This window comes from Chamaea fasciata, unplaced genomic scaffold, assembly GCF_029207755.1.
Source record: "Chamaea fasciata isolate MVZ Bird 193981 ecotype frontalis unplaced genomic scaffold, bChaFas1.0.hap1 SCAF_4, whole genome shotgun sequence".
NCBI classification, from domain to species: domain Eukaryota; kingdom Metazoa; phylum Chordata; class Aves; order Passeriformes; family Sylviidae; genus Chamaea; species Chamaea fasciata.
In genome coordinates, this window is record NW_027094089.1 from 13,751,741 (window position 1) to 13,764,520 (window position 12,780).

The 12,780-nt window shown below is 38.6% G+C and overlaps 1 long non-coding RNA gene across 1 annotated transcript; it reads left to right on the forward strand.

The window, feature by feature from the left end:
• Positions 1 to 10,527: 10,527 nt before the first annotated feature.
• LOC136288784 (uncharacterized) lies at positions 10,528 to 12,077 on the forward strand. The gene is made up of 3 exons (XR_010720578.1): positions 10,528 to 10,717; positions 10,843 to 10,925; positions 11,725 to 12,077. It is a non-coding gene; the product is annotated as an uncharacterized lncRNA (long non-coding RNA).
• The last annotated feature ends 703 nt before the right edge of the window (positions 12,078 to 12,780 follow it).

The following is a 12,780-nucleotide window of genomic DNA, read 5'->3' on the forward strand; positions in this document are numbered from 1 at the left end:
GAGCAGAAAACATGGAACAAAACCCAGCATACAACCTCTCATTTATTTTACCAGAATAAATTCTAGCTTAATATCTCCCACATTGCCACATTTCTTCAGGTAATATTTGGGTGCTTGTAAAATTCACCTGAGTTGAGCCCATGTCCTCTTACATTTCAGCTCAAGCTAGGAAACACCAGTTGCACACACCTCATTGCGCTTTTATTTTTTGTGGCAAAGCTACACTTTACTGATGCAGAATTTTACCTATAACTGGCACAGTGCTATCAATTAACATTTACTGTGCCTTTAGGCTCCTGCTGAGTTTAAGATGTTGGCTGCTATGTTTGCTATGGAGCTGCTATTCTCCAATTAGAATGCATGTTGAGAAGAAAAAGTTTGAGTACAAAGGATCAGCATTTGGTTTTCCCTGACAGACTTCAAAACGCTGAGCAGATTTAAGGCTGTACCGCTGAACTATCCCTTGTCAATATTGTGTAGCCTTACACAGTGATAGCAAACAACCATGTTACACTGTCTATCTAAACTACTGGCTTTTCTAAAGAGGGCGCTTTTCATCTGTCTGTTCTTCTTGTGCTCTGGGAAGTTCGGGTGTGATCCTAGTCCAGTCCAAAATGGGCAAACTGCACTAGTCTCTCAGTGATACTGAAGTGATGAGAAAAGCTAGACAGATACCAAGGAGGGCAGATTATTGCTGTTATTTTACATCGTTACCTTGGCACTAGCTTTGTGTTCATGTTTTTACTCCCAAAAGTCTGCTGCATGCATGTCAAAATAGTACTTTGTCTCTTTTTATCTGGAAACAGTGTTTTTCACATTCCAGGCCAGACCAGATGATGTTATTCATGTTGGTTTTACTAAGAATGAGGGTGGTCTTTTATGGGACACAGCACAAAGTAGTAAAGTCATAGGAGACATACAAAATATTGCTGAATACAAGTGCCATGTATAACCCTTTGGGGTGCCAGACACCTCAAGAAATACTTGCAGCACATAGACCTGTGCTTGCAGAGTTTCCGCTTGAAGACAAATCAAAGTGATTCTTTGGTGTGGCCTGTGGTGTAAAGCAGTTTTATTTACTCCTTTAACAACAAAGTACACTTCCTTTGTATGTATATTCTCACTGATGATTCCAGAATGCCTCTGAAGTGTGGCACTTGCCGATACATTCATAGAAGTGCAGAATCATAGAAAGGTTTGTGTTGGAAGGGACATCCAGCCATCTAAAGGCTATCTACTCCACCCTCCATTGAGCAGGGACACCTTCAACATTGGTTCTCATGTGTCATGGCCAAGCTCTGATCAGATTTTTCTCTCTTGGGTTGCTCTAGTCAACAGCATGATCCTTGTGTTATCCTTCCCAGATGAGGCTTATCCTTCTGAAGGAGTGAAGATTTGCACTATTACTTTCACTGTTCACTAAATGTCCAGAAGAGTGCTGATAGTCTCTGTTAAAAACTCAATCAGTAGCTGCAAGTCAAGCAAAAATAGAGTCAGGACAGTGTCTACAAGTTTCATGCTGGGAAAGCGTTGGTGCCCTGCCTAGCCTGGAGTCAACGGGACTCAACAAGATTTTGCTCACACAAAATTCTGTGCGGCAAGAAACAAGAGTGACAAGAACATCCCTACCACACAACTTAGAAAATCTGCAGTGCACCTTCTCTAGAGTCTCTCTTTCAGTTCTTATTGTCTGAATGGTGTAAAGGATTGAAGATCTACAACACAAGTGCTGTTGTCACTAAAACCACCCAGTGTTATTAGCAATCAGTCTAACTCTGAACTCCCATGTTTGAAAGTCTGAGCTGTTTTTCTTTGTTTTTGTTTCTTTGTTTATTTTTGTTTATTGTTTTTGTTTTTGTTTTGTTTTGTTTTCTCACTATCCTTGACATAGCTAAGTCCTTGTGCAAATTTGGTGAAGAATATAAAATGCATTTGAAACTCAGGATTCATCCAACTGGAAACTTGCAGAACTGCAATGCATGTGAGATTTAGGACATCCTATTTTCCAGAAAACTGAAAAATAGCAGAACAAAGCACATTTTTGCCATCAAAGCAAGGTAGTTTAGTTTTTATGTCTGTGTGTGTATGTCATTTGAAATTATAGGTAAGCCAAATTACCCAAAAATTATCTGGCTGGTCAGTGAACCACAGGGGCTGGCATTTCCCAGATGCCATGAACATATTCCCATTCATTTTATTTAAAATAAACTACTTGACATCTAAAATGACTGAGGTTATTGCAGATAAAAAATATATATACTTAGAGTGTAAAGTCTTGTGCTTATTCTTGCTATTGTCAGCCTGTAAAAGGTTGTGCTCTGATTGATATAAACTATTATGACACACATGAAAAAAAAGGTCTTAGATATTGAAAAAGGTGTATTGTTGTTGATTATTCACCCATTACTCTAATATATTGAGCAAGCATGTCGCCTTGATATAATACTTTTAGGCTTGATATAATTCTACTGATATCAGTGTGATTTTTTTTATTTCCATGGCTGTTGGATCAGACCTTTAATGAAATTGTAAAAGCTCCCCATTTGTTTAAGGTATGCTCATGAGGAAATCAAAGCAAGAGGCTTCCTTAAACCCTTTAAAAAAAGCCTTATAAGAGGCATAGATGATGTCAAAACTCTCCACACTTCCCTTTGTGGTCTCTAATAATAATATATTTGTGAATAATCCGTAATTAAATGAGAAGAGCATAACATTAATTATTTCACTAGATTGTTAATCAGCAGGGTATTCTGTGCCCCCTCCTCCTAGTAGCTAACCTGTCAGGGTCTAATAATTGTTGCCATGAACAGGGTTGGGTTAAGGTCCCCAAGGAATGCCAGTTCTCTTGTTCCATTAGTGAGAGCACATATAGATCATTTTCAGTACTAATCTAGGGCTAAAATCAATTATGTCTCTTGTATTTAAAAATTAAATTGACTCACCATGGGAGTAGGATAAAGGGAAAAAATACATTCCTCCTATTATGTGTAATTACAATTGTAAAACATTTTCCTTCGAAATGTAATTGCTGCCTATAGAGACTAAAGCTGGAGAGCTTAAACTGTTTAGCTGACACATTCAGTTGTCTTTCAGGTTTTCCTCTGGATTATTTAACTTGCTGAAACAGTCTTATAAACTTGACATTTAAAGGATCTCAGAAACAGCTCAGGGTTTAAGAAAAACAAAAAGAAGACTATACAATGAATTAATTCTATCATCCTATTAAAAATGTGATGAGAGTAATTTGTTCTTACACATTTTCTTTCTCTTTTAGGAAGAAGAATGAACACCTACGCATAGCCTAAGAGTTTCCATTTTCCCAAATACTGTATAGCTTTCTGCCTACATCTGGCTTTTCTTTTCATTGTTGGGTTCTTATGAGGCCTTCAAGAGCAGTTAATCAAAGCTATGCAAAATGTATGACCTGCCACTCAGGGACAAGGCTTTGAAGATCACCAGAGAGTGTAATATTGGTCCTTTCCTTTGCTGGACAGAAACACAGTGAAGATCATATGGTTCTACAGGGTGGCCATGTAAGATATTGCACAGATACTCCAGTCTAGGGTCAGGCTGCAATCCTACAACACTCTTTATTACCAGGTTTAGGTTTTCTGCAGTCTGTCTTTTTGGCCATTAGTAGCAGGTCTGTGCATCAACCAGCTATATATGCTACAGAATAAGTTCTTTATAGCATAAGAAACTGCTGATGAGGAAACTTGTCTTCCTATTTACAAATATTTATAGATCTCTGAAAGAATCTTGAGTAGCAACAGTACAGAAATAACTTGTATCACTCGCCATGCTAATCACGTCCTGATCTTATGAAAGATTTGTACAATATCTGCACCTTCCCTAAACCAGTTGAAAACCAGGAATTTGATTTTGAGGAGGTCAGTACCCCTATCTTCATGGGCATTTTTCAAGCTCCCACTGTTTTTTGCCAGCTTTAGAATCCCTAGATCAGTAAGACAAATGGTTTTGAGGAGTATATTCAACAAATGTGTGTGTTTTAAATTTTGTTTCTTATTGCATTATTCATCAAGCCTAGTTATATGCGTATTATGGATGTGAATGGCTTTCTATACAGTTGCAAGGATGATGTTTTCTGGACAGCTTATTATTCGTGTAGTTTATTTGCCATGTTTAAAAGTAGCCTCTGACCTGTGGATTCTATAACGATTGATTAGTCATTTATTAAGACATCTAAGAGTCCATTATTCATCTTCCATAAATTATTTATAAATGTGCCTCTTATTTGATACATGACTGCTATATTTAGAGTACATAAATAAGTCACGAAAAGCTAACTCCTCCAGTGTCCTAACATTGTCTCAATAGCCAATTGATGCAATCTTTATTAATCCAATTGTAATTTCTGTTCAAGTTAATATTTAGCATTAAAACAGTGAAAAATTCCACCTCTGTCCCTTTCAAGCCAACTAGACAACTTATTTTAAATTGTTTTTTAAAATCAGAAGTCCATCTTTTTTATCACCCTGAGTGGAAATAGACAGTAAATTTTGATTTGTGTGAAATTAATTCTCTGTTTTCCAGGCACTGGCAGATTCTATTTCTTCACAAATTTTCTACACAGACATGACAAGGTATTTACATTTTTCATAGCTGTGTGGAAAGGCAGAACTGAATCACAAGCATGCTGAAAATCCATGGGTGGTTTGACTTCAGCCTGATTTAATAAACTCAATTTTTTGAGGCTCATGAAGGAATAATGAATATGAGATGGAAATGGTTGCGCCAGTGGGAAACCAACAAACTTCTGGGCGTTCATCTAATTTCTGTTCAGTCTTGTCCTGTCTTATCTTACCTTATCCCGATTCATCATGTAATGCCTGCATCAATTGACTTTATGTATTTTTCTGAGTTTTATTAACACCATGTCAGGTAAAAAAAAAATCTAGCTTTTTTTTCTTAATTTTTAAATGATAAAAATATACCCCTTACCAGGCCCTTTTCAGAGCAGAGTTAATCTAAGATCCAAGAAGCAGTCTTTTCACTTGAAGAAAAAGGGTGGTAGGGACTGGTTTTTCTCAAGTCATTACTTTTATTTTAACTATTTCTTTAATTGAAGAAAGAGGTTGTGGAGTACTGACTACCACTCTTAGATAACATGAGACAGATCTAGAGAGATCCCAAGAGTAAAGATCAGAGCACTGAACTGCATTGTTTCCTGTATGACAAGCTCACACAGAGAGCTTGGTGGACTCACAGTTCTTATCTAACTGGAATCACTTTAAAAACTTGAGACAACTGGACACAGTGCAATGATTTATTTTAATTAGGATTAGTTTACAGGAGTATGAAGTGATCGGACAAGGGGAAATGGCATCAAACTGACAGAGAGTAGGTTTAGATTTGGTATCAGGAAGAAATTCTTTCCTGTGAGGGTAGTGAAGCCCTGGTACAGGTTTGCCACAGAAACTGTGGCTGTCCCATCCCATCCCGGGAAGTGTTCCAGGCCATGTTGGATGGAGCAGTCTGGGATAGTGGAAGGTGACCCTGCCCATGGCAGGGTGGCGGAATTAGATGGCTTCAAAGGTCCCTTCCAACCCAAGCCTTCCTATGTTTTTATGAAATAGTCTGAATTTTCACAGCTGGAAAGTGACAGAGGTGTTTCAAAGCCCAGGAGAAATCAGAAAGCATCATCATTGCTTGAAAAATCTACATTTTGCACCACGTAGATACTATAAGGCACAAAAGAACTGCATTTTGTGCTAAATTCTTTTGCTGTGTCCATTAATAAGATACAACCTCTTAAAAATCAGAAGGAACAGAGAAGAACTCAAATATAAAAAGGCAGTGAAAAGAGAGATATTGTCTCTTCCTTCACCCACAGGTGGCCAGTCTGTTTGAAGTCTGACCCAGCTGGGTTTGTGAGACAATGGGGAGTATTGCACTGACTCCACATCCTCTGCAGATAATCATCACTCTCCACTACTGCCAATATGCAGGTGCCAAAATAGATATTACACAAATAGAAGCTTTAGAAATGCAGGCAGACAGAAAGCAAGAGTATGGACACTCTTGGTCAGCAGGAAGCCATTTTAGAACTCACACAGTTTAAACAACTATTTTAAATCCCTTCTCACTATAACTGGTGTATAGAATAATGAAAGTATGAGTGTACCTGGGTGCCTTTCATGGATTATTTCCTTTTGCTCACCCTCACCACAGAAATAAGAAGCAACGTGTTCCAGTGACATCTGACTCCTTCACTACCTTAAAATACTTCCTCAGACAATACATTATTGTGTTTGTAATGCCTTCCCTGTAGTTTCCATAGCAGCTTCAAAAACACTGCAGTTTGTTGACAAAACAAATGAGTCTGAGACATTGTGATGAAGGACACTCTTCCCCAGAGTTTTCATCCAGAAAGGATCACTGCAGTAGCCATAGACAAGCTGTTTAAAGCAGAGGCAAGATAAGAATTCTGGACAATTCGATCGACTATACACGGGGACTCAGAATCTTATTTAACTGCAAAATATCTAATTGACCTTGAAGCTGAAACAACTTATAAAGGATCTGTTGTTTCAATTGCTCTCTGTCAGCTCCTCAGCTAGCTCTTCCTTTCAGATTCCAGCTAAAAAACCCCAGGCTGGTGGAAGTGTGATAGCACTGGGCCAGGGTGAGAAGGACTGCACATTCAAACAGAAGAAAAGTGTATTCACAGTATTTGCTTTAATTTTTCATAACCTTTTATGCAAAATCTAGTGACAGCTACTGAATCCAAAGATATGCAAAACATGAAAAGGAGGTTAAAAAAATGACAAAAGAAATGCTGTGGCAAAAGGTGGTCAGACCTATTGTGCATGGATTTAAATGAATAAGCAATTAATACAAAGATATTTATGATTATGGAACAATGCACAAAGCTAGAGGTAAGTTCAGTTAACTTTGCAACAGGATCAGAGGTGTTATTTGCAATATACAATATACTACTGTGTGGATTAGCTTGATTTCATGAGGTTTTTTTTTTTTTTGATTTTGTGTATACGGCTGCTGGGTACTTCAGACGTCTTTTTTCATACTTGCAAAAGAAGGAATATTCCTATATCACTCCTTTGGTCTGGGTAGACAACTGGTTTTAGCACTCTGGAACCCTTTTTTACCCTGGCCCAAGATTTTAACACAGGAAACTCAAAAATTTCCAATATGTTCTCTTCCACTGAATTTTTATCTTCACTGATACAAGTTTCTATAACTGTCATTTTAACTTTTTTGCTGAAATTATGTGTTGACCTACCTGTCAGAGATGTCAAGTATGCATCATTTCTTCTTCCCCAGCAGCAGTCTCAGGAAGACTGAGGAAGAATGTGTGACCACTATCAGCAGCATCCCCAGGATATCTTCTCTAGACTAAATAACCTGAATCCCTTCATCCTTTCTGCTTAGGTCATTTCCCCAGATCCCCTCTGACGTCCCTTTCTAATTATGTTTTCTGAATACCCAGTCCATGATTTTCTTGAAGTGATGTGTTCAAAACTGCTCAAGAGCCTGCAGATAAGTAGAAGACATCCTATCAATATTAATATTGTTTAATTTTAATCATTATGAAGTACATTTATGACATAAAGAATTGATTAATCTATTGCAGAGAAGTCTCTTCTTCCTGCCCCAAAACCAGGGAAGCGGCATAATGTCAAACATTTTAACAGCAGAAATTTCTTTAACTTGAAAAAAAAATCAAGTCCATCCACTATGGTATTCCTTCAAATCTATGCAAAGTTTTCAAATGGTGTAACCTCACAGTAAATTGTCAAATTGACCCTAGTGAGAGTATGAAGAATGCAGTGTACTTAGATAGCCAGCTTCCAAATTTTTGAACAGAGGTAAGGTGAGATTTACCTTTAGCCACTACTTTTGTGTTTTTGTGTGTCGTGTCGCAGAGCAGTAGAAAATACCTGGACACTTCCATGTACCAAAACAAGATTTCTCTGATACTTTTTAAAAGAAACTCCAAGAGATGAAACTCACGTTTAAGTTACTATATCTTAATTATTACCACACATCCACTGAGCCACAATCCATTGTTTGAGCAACTTGGCCCAGTGGAAGGTGTCCCTGCTCATGATGGGGGCTTGAAATGAGATGATCTTTAATGTCCCCTCTAACCCAAGGGTTAGACACTCTATGATTCTGTGACCATATAATGATACTCTTAACTGCAGCACATAAGAGGTAATTTAATTTACCACATATGGGAAGGTTAATCTCAGTTGAAGAACTTTAAACTTACTGATGTTAAAACCTGTATATAAGGTATAGGCAACAAGTTTAAATTACGGAATGAAGATCCCTTAAACTGAAGAGACTTTGTCAAAAGCCTGATAAGAAAGAAGATTCTATTTCCTGAAGGTATTCTTCCCCAGTGTTTTTGATTGTTCCAAGGAAACAATTAAAAGATAACAGTTGATGAATTAGCAAATTAGTTTTGGTAATAAAAGTGGTTTGGTATTAGTGGTTAGTCACAATAACTCCTACTTAATTATATAATTGCTGTGACATGTCTTTGTGTTAAATTCAGATACCATCAAAGGGAACATGGTCACCTACTTTTTTCTCATTAAGGTAAATTTTGGAGGTAGTCAGGGTGCTATAATCTCTGATAGCAAGTACAGTTTTCTAGACTAAACAGGGTATCTGCTACCTAATCCTTACATGATTGCTTTTCAGAGGAAAAGACTGCACATTATATAATGTTAAGAAAATTATTTTTGAGGAGAGAGAGTGCTTGTAGTGAAAGAATAAGAAAACTTCTTTCTCCACCTGAAAGTAGTTCAAGAGATTTCCTTTGGGATGTTTAACCACGTATGTCCAGAAATGATGGTTCAGGTTTCCCCATTGAAAATTTGATTGGTAAGGGATGTCCAGCAACATACGATCAATGACCTACAAGTTTAAAGTTAGCTGATGGATTTTCAACCTTTAAAAATGCATAGAAACAAGATGATACACCCACCATTTCTACCATGCCCTGCTCTACTCTGGCAACCAAAATCAGACCAGAAAGCAATTGCATTTGAAGAATATTCTCTCTTTTAAAGAACTTTTATGGGGAACTCTAACAGACTGGTAAATTTTTCATGGACTAGCATGGCCACTATTTCAACACAGTATGTGTTTTATAAGAAATAAGCAACATGAGCATTGCATTTCTGAAAAATCCCCTCCAGGAGTAAAGTTTTGCTACTCCAGTAGTGGAGCAGAAACCAATGCTGGCCATGGAGTGTCACAGTTGCAGTTATGGGAGTCAGAGCTTCTACTGCAAGACTGTGATCTTTTAAAGGTGTAACTGCACTGCAGTGGGTACACTTTGCCTCTGAAAGCCACAGAGACCCTCCTGTGGCTGAACCCTGCTGAGATTCTTTGTGCAAACTGAAGCACAAAAGTTATACAAAGGGACTGAGAGACTTTAGAAACATAAGCAGGAAACAGTGAAAAGAGATTCAGCCTGGAAGAGTGGAAAAAATGTACCACTTAACGCCTCTGGAGAGAGGTGTGTAAAGCAGTAATCTGAAGCAGACATTTGGCAAATGGAAGATGTGATACTTACATTGCAATAGTGAAGGAAACCTGTGGGGTGACAGAGTCATTCCTCTGGTAGTAAAACACAGTCAAAGGGAATAGCAGAGTGTGAATGTGCTTTTGGGGAGTCCTTCAAGGGAACACAACATCATGGCTCAGAGAGGAGGCACAAGTTGTGTCACCCAGCCACACTGGAAGTATAATGATCCAAAACCATTGTTACAATAAAAAGAATGGGGACAAATAGTTGTTTTAAGAAAAAAAAACAAAAACAAAAAGAAAAAGAAAACAAAACAACAAAAAAACCCCAAAAAACCCAAAAACACAAACAAAAAACCCCCAAACAAAACAAACAACAGCAACAACAGAAAACAAAACCAACCCCCCCCCCCCCCCCCCCCCCCAAACTGCAAAACAGAGTGTCTTGGGGAGAAGGGTCTGATCAGACAATCAAGAGGCAAGAGGGGGAATAATAATGAACAGCACAATGTCAAAAGCTGTTGATACTGTGAAGGAAGGAGAATTATTAAGGATGGTCTAAGGAGACCAGGCAGGAGAAATAAAAGAAACTAAGCACACACAAAAAAATTAGGCAGAATGAAGCAATTAACAGTTCTTAATAGAGAAGTCTATTAGATGAGGAAATGTTCTCCTAAGAGACACAGCTGTAAGCTCTTCAGTGCAGGCACCATAACTGCTTATATGTTTGCACTGCACCCAGCACAACTGGGATCCTGATCTTTATATGATCCTGTGGATTCCGCAGCAATAGAAATAACAAACAGCAATAATTACACACTGTGGTTCAGCTGTAGGGGACATGCGCTGAGGCTGAGCTCTCCTCTTAGCTACACTCAGCTGAGGTCAATGGGATTGTTTGGATACAGGCTGGTGGTGCTAACAGGACCATTTCACCTGGTTCATCTGTAAAAATAGAGTATGCATGGTTTCTACCCCAAAATCTACCTAATTATTCTCTGCTGTAGAGCCATGCAGCTCTACATTGTCCAGTTTCACAATGGGGAATATTTCATGCCCAAAGAACTCATGTGGTAGAGGTCATTGGTAGATGTGCAGAGCCAGGGCCTGGAATGCCAGCAGGTGTTTCCTCAGATCAATAAGATTTCCTAGAAGCTGCAAAGCAGAAATCAGCTCCTTCGGGACTGAGAGGGTACAGCCCTTCTTCCCCATCACCTGCATTTCAAGCAAAGCATTGTTCAGTGTCTGATTTCTTCTCCAACAGACAGGAGGGAATTAAGAGAGCAGACCCTGAGCTAAGTCCTTTTACTCTTGCAGGAACAAGTATCCTAGAGACCATGCAGACAAGGCACCCTGGCAGTGCAGTAGCTTGGGAGCCGTGGGTTGGAGACATTTCTGTGGTAGGTTACACGGAGATGATAGCCTTCACTGACAAGAACATGGTACTTTTCTCTCTAAAATGATGCCTTGTTTTTCTCTGGATGCATTATGATTGTTGTTATTATTATTACTCTTTTAATGGCTTAAAGCTAAAAAGAACTTGGGCTTGTCAGAAAACTGAGCAATTGATGAAGTAGCAGTTGATGACAGCAGTCCAATTCTAATAATTTCCTGTCTTACATTGTTGGTATTGCGGTGTACTTTAGTGAAATGACTGCAATAAGTGATGCATTTTCCTTTAGCTTTATCTCTGACTCTTGTGCATCTGAGAAAGACCCAGCAGTGGGTTTGTCAGATAAAGTGTCAGGAAAGACCATTATGAAATGCACAAAGTCAATTTGAATGTCAACAGGAGAGGCATGGGATGCAAGCTTTAAAGAGCTCCACTTTGAGAAAATGAGGGCACCACATTGTGTATCCCTGACTAACTGCACATGTTTCAAGTTGTAGAAGAATATCACATTTTGATGGTTTTTTTATTTCACATTGATTTTTGTTATTTTAGACCACAGAACTCCCCTAGCTTCTTGTCCAAGCTACATAAGACAGAAGCAAAGGCTGCCCAAAACCATGAATTCTGTGAACATCCAAATTTTATTGCGTAAACTTTCTCATTTCTTTGGAAATAAACTGCATTCTGTCACTATAAGAGGGAGAAAGTCCAGCTGTGATATAGTATTACATAATACTGGTTTTTTTTTTTTTTTTAAAGGGAAGTGAGTGGGCAGAAAGGATATAATTGTTATCTTACTTTTATAGGTTGTAAACGCAGTGAGTGAAGAGATGAGGTAACCTGCCTGGATTATAGGAGTCATGAGACACTACTTCAGCTTGGCTTCACTCTTTTTGATAAATCACCAGAAAGAAAAGAAAAAGTAATTAACAGCAAATGGCACTAAAATTGATCACTAAACCCAGTGAAGTTCTCTGTATCTCACTTAGCTCAAATCATGTTGTGATACTGGAGAGATGTATCATACATAATGATCTGCCTTAGGAGGAGGAAGATGACTACAGGTCATTGATTAAATACAGTGTTTTTTATCATAAATGCTGAAACCAATACCATAGTGAGCACCTTCATTCCTGACTCAGAGATGATGCTCTGGCTCCTGGGTTCTCAAACCAGTTGACATGTGACCATAAAGAAGTCATTTTTGTGGGTTTTTTCTGTCTCTACTTACCTGTATGTCCCACAAATACCCTTCTCCTGCAGTACTGCCACTCAGTAACTTCCAAGATCTGATTTCCTTCCTGACATCAGTCCTGTGTTTCCATCATTTCCTCTCACTGCCTCCACAAAACAGACACTGTTGAGGCATGATTCACACACATTTGAAATGTCTGTTTTAGGATGGGGTGAATCATACTTGTTTCTCTCCATTGACTATAAAGGGAGACAAGGGTGACTAATCGAGATGTAGATGTCTGTAGTGCAGACATCTAACATTAAATGAGATGAATGCCACTCTCAGAGCCAGCTCATGTCTGACAGAAATGGTGACAGCCAGCTGGGTCCACCAGAGCTTTGGCTCTGGCACAGCAGTATGTGAAAGAAAACTGCTTCCAATGCTATTTCAAGACCAGATAACCCTCTTATTGTTTTCAGAGCCCAAGCTAATTAGCACGAAGGACACAAGCCAGCCCCATGCAGAACCAGGGTATCTCTGCATGTTTCTCTTGAATTAAATAGTTCTGGGGAGTTTGATACAGGGACAAAACATAGTGACTCGGGTTTAACATCATTTTTGTGCTCAACCATAGCACTGACCTTGCTGTGCTCGAGCTGGCTCCATGCAGAGATTCTTGTGGATG